Consider the following 5,188-nt stretch of genomic DNA (forward strand, 5'->3'; position numbering starts at 1 on the left):
CCTGCAGGAACTTCAACAATACTTTTGTTGCACGCATTGAAATTGCAGTGTCAGGCCATGGGCCGAGGATAGCTTCCTCCGACAGTAGTTGTCTGCCAACGCTGGCTAGGAAACTGTCTAACGTCCTTCGCTCCAGCATATATGCTGGGCAGTCGCAAAGTACGGGTTGCAGTGTTTCGGGCATCTGGCAGTGTACACAATCAGGGCTGTTCGATTGGCCGATGAGGTGTGCGTAGCGACGGGTGAAAGCAACGCCGAGCCGAATCCTGTGTAGCAATGATGTTTTGCTCCGTGTAAGCTTCGGGGACAAATAGAATTTACCGTCTGGGTCAATCGTACGTAGACATCTGTGAATGTTATCAGAGTGGGCTCTGTAAGCTTTTGTAAGGTCCTGCATGAGTGCCTTGATCATGGAGTTGGTGTCAGGTCGCGAGTAGGCAATCCGTATTTCATCAGAGGAAGAGAAGGCCGATCTTGCCTCACTGTCAGCGAGTTCATTACCAAAAACACCACAATGGCTAGGCACCCATTGAAAGGTGATCACGTGGCCACTTAACTCGGCACTGTGACAAAGTTCGACGATTTCTAGCACGAACAGATAGTATGGTCCTTTCTTTAAAAAGTATTTTAGCGCCTGTAGGGCTGGTTTGGCATCGCACAATATCGTCCATTTATGGGGTGTCTGCGTTCTCATAAAACGGACAGCCTCCCGTATTCCCGCAAGTTCCGCAGCCGTAGATGGCGATTTGTGGTCTAATCGAAATCGTTGAGTAATTCCAAGTTGTGGGATGACAAATGCGGCCGTTGTGGCAGATGGCGTGACCGAACCATCGGTATATACTTGTACAGTCCCACTATATAATGTAAATATATGGGACAGGGTGAGCTGCTTCAAGCCAATGGAGCAAACGTGAGATTTCTTCCTAATTCCGGGTATCTGAAGCCTCACTAGTGGTCTTGGCAATGTCCATTGAGGTGTCGCGGGGATGTCGGTGGCCTGGAATCTTGCAGGTACAGTGCTTGCGTGACATGCAATAGCTTTAGAAAAAGCACAGTCAAGTTTGGTGCTTGGAAGTGTTGACAGTGGATGGTGTGAGTGTCTGGTTAGCAGGCGAAGATAGGTTCGCACAGGTTCACAAGACCTGTATATGTCGATAGGACAAGCCCGTGCTTCCGCTATTGTGCCCTTAGTTGACGTGCAGCGTGGCAAGCCAAGACATATCCGTAGTGCTTGTGCCTGAAGGCTCTCCAGCGTGCGTATACAAGATGACCCCATGTTAGATAACACAGGCATGCTGTAGCGTATGTAGCCCACAAAAAGTGCCTGGTACACTTGGAGCAAACGTCGCTCAGAAGGGCCCCATCTCAGTCCTGATATTACACGAAGAAAGTGTATGAAGTTGGTCAGTTTAGCCCTAAGCGCAGTAACATGTTTGGTCCAAGAAAGACTGCGGTTTATTATCACGCCAAGATATCTCTAGTGGGCGACTAAAGGGAGCGCCGTTCCGTCGACAACGATTGGATAATGCGACATTGATTTGCGCATGAATGCCATGACTACACACTTAGTTGCTGAGAGTTGCAGGCCTCTACGGCGCAAGTACTTCGCCGTTATGGTAGCCGCACGTTGGAGCCTTGCACGCACTTGTGGACGTGTGACCCCAGATGACCAAATACAGATATCATCCGCGTACGTACTGATATGCGCTGTTTCAGGTAGCTCATCTGCAAGGCCCACCAGTATGATATTGAACAATATTGGGCTAAGGACACCACCCTGCGGAACACCCCTGCGAACGTCATGTCTATCAGTCTCGCTATCCGAAGTGGACATGAAAATGGTGCGGCCACTGAGGTAACTCTGCAGCCATGCATACATCCGGCCACCAACACCAGTATCCTCAAGCGCCTGAACAATCGAATGGTTGAAGACGTTGTCGTAGGCACTTTTGATATCCAGAAATATTGCGCATACCAGACGGCTTGGAACAAACTACTCCCGCATGTTCTGGTCTTTATACTTGCGTTATCGGCGGTTTGAAGTCGCGTATATAGTTTTGTGTCAATTGGCTTCAATCGTGTGCTCTTGTCTGGCACATATATCTTTACCTATATATATATATATATATATGTAGCCTGGCTACGCCCACTGCAGGGCAATTGCATCTCCCATACTTCTCCAACTACACCGGTCATGTGCTAATTGTGGCCATGTCCCTGCAAACTTCTTAATTTAATGCGCCCACCTAACTTTCTGCCACCCCCTGCTACGCTTCCCTTCTCTTGGAATCCAGTCCCTAACCCTTAATGACCATCGGTTATCTTCCCTCCTCATTACATGCCCTGCCCATGCCCATTTCGTTTTCTTGATTTCAACTAAAATGTCATTAACTAGCGTTTGTTCCCTCACCCAATCTGCTCTCTTCTTATCCCCTTAACGTTACACCCATCATTCTTCTTTCCATAGTTCGTTGCGTCGTCCTCAATTTAAGTAGAACCATTTTCGTAAGCCTCCAGGTTTCTGCCCCGTAGGTGAGTACTGGTAAGACACAGCTGTTATACACTTTTCTATTGCGGGATAATGGTGACCTGCTGTTCATGACCTGAGAATGCCTGCCAAAAGCACCCCAGCCCATTTTTATTCTTCTGATTATTTCAGTCTCATGATCCGGATCCACGGTCACTACCTGCCCTAAGTAGATGTATTCCCTTACCACTTCCAGTGCCTCGCTACCTGTCGTAAACTGCTGTACTCTTCCGACACTGTTGAACGTTACTCTAGTTTCCTGCAGATTAATTTTTAGATCCACCTTTCTACTTTGCCTTTGCAGGTCAGTGAGCATGCATTGCAGTTGGTCCCCTGAGTTACTAAGCAAGGCAATATCATCAGCGAATCGCAATAAGGTATTCTCCATTAAGTCTTGTCCCCAATAAACATATATGTATATTTATATTTATATTTACATATATATATATATATATATATATATATATATATATATATATATATATATATATATATATATATATATATATATATATATATATATATTAGATCGATTTGTGCTCGACGGGGTACTGTTGCATGTATGTACAGAGGGACCCTGGGAAATACAGTGAACACCACGATTTGATGAAAGCCGCGAACTCACAAAATCGCCGGAGAGTTATAGGTGCACTTTGCCGTACGGGGCTCCGGCAGCAACTTCCTTCCGAAAAGGTTTGGTGTATTAAAGGGGAGCATAACGTGTTAGGCTTCATTGCATCAGTAAAGTGGACATGACAATAACATTGTCTGGCTTGAACAAAAAAAAATTGCACGTTGTCATCTGTCACATTGATCTGGAAGATGTAGAAACCCTGCACGCTATAGTCGGGTTATACCGACTGAACTTCCTTATACGATGCTCCGTCAGCCTGTAATTGCACGGTGAAGTTTGGCAATGCCAGGTGCAGTTTATGGCACATATGTTCTGTGTACACATATAAGGCTGTAAAATGCAGATGGATATGCGAGGCCTTTTTGCATGTGAAGTCGACAACTGTATGCGCACATCTGTACCGGGATCTCGAGTAAATAAAATATCTCCTTCCAAGCACTCCGTTCAAATGGATCAGTCGCACGTTTCAGCGAAGCTGAAACGTGCGACTCCGGTCTTTATCGCTGGGGTAATCCTGACTATTCATTAAACAAAGGCATGGTATGCTGCCGGATCCTCGGTACGCAGTTGCTGCTTGAGCTCGGCTGCGACGGCCACCAGCCGGGTCACTACTGGCGCAGCCAATCGCGTGCATCTGTCCTTTTTTTTTCGCTCATGTGCATGGAGTTGCACCGGAGGAGTTTTCCGCGTACAAGCGACAGATGGACGGACGAATCGGCTAGCCATATATATATATATATATATATATATATATATATATATATATATATATATATATATATATATACACACGGAGGCTTCGCTGTAAAATTGCGTGCTTGAACAAAAGGATGCGTGATGGATGATTTGACTGTTGTGTCGTGTATTACTGAATACGCGAGTGCGACCTTTCATGCATGTAATCACTGGTACACTAAAGCCAGATTATGTCTAGCAGTCCTGTGCATTTCGAGTTTGTCATCGCTTCGCTTAGCACTGTCGCCTTGTGTCGTGATGACAGTTCACAGGTAGCTGCGGCGTCGGATGCCACGTTAGCATGCAAAGTAGTGGTGCAGTTAGCGAACCAAGCTAGAAACGGGCATCGCGCGGCTAGAAGAAGAGTGTCTAGCCGCGGCTTGTGCCCGCGGGACGAGTTCGGGGCCGCGCTTTCTACACACCACCATCCGTTGATACACGCACCAGAACATTTTTCAGAGTTTCAGTATCCGGCATATAGTTACTGGCTAAATAAACAGGGTGTTTTTTTAGAACATGCAGATTTGTTCTATAAGAAGGCTATAAGCGCAGCGAACGTGACGTTTTTCCAGACAAGTTTCTAGGCGAGGCGGTCATACTTTGCTGCTAATAACGTGATCTTCGGAAGACTGTCAAAAATTAACTTTTGTATTAGCGCCAATTTGTTTAAATGGCGAATTTGAAGGCAGTCACATTTCAATGCACCCTCACTTTTTTGAAATGTTTGTTTAACCTAATTCGAGATTATATATATATATATATATATATATATATATATATATATATATATATATATATATATATATATAGAGAGAGAGAGAGAGAGAGAGAGAGAGCATTAAAGAATAAGCATGACATACGTGGAGACACGTTCATTTTACTGCCAAACGTTTCTGCTGGTTGGCCAGCGTTCGTCAGTGTATAATATATATATATATATATATATATATATAAATAAATAATATGAGAGACTCGAAGTTCAACGGTAAATCCAGGCAATATCGAAGCGCAGAAAAGGCTGCTCCGCCTATCATATCAGACCGAACGCCCCGTGACAAGCACGAGGAAGTTTGGAATTGAACGCATAGAGAGAGACATTCAGCAAGAGCGGGCGCTCCCATAGAGCCCAGCGGCCGAATTGGCTGTAGCGCACCAAACCGCTGGCAATAAAATCGGAACCCCACTTTCGGTTTCGGGCGCGCGCGTTTTGAACGCTATAGCTGGTATCGGCACGACATTTGTTTTTGCTTCTACTGCTTAACCGCGCGCGGTCTTGGTGAGGAATTTTTTTT

Source organism: Dermacentor andersoni, chromosome 1 (genome assembly GCF_023375885.2).
Source record: "Dermacentor andersoni chromosome 1, qqDerAnde1_hic_scaffold, whole genome shotgun sequence".
Classification (NCBI taxonomy): Eukaryota; Metazoa; Arthropoda; class Arachnida; order Ixodida; family Ixodidae; genus Dermacentor; species Dermacentor andersoni.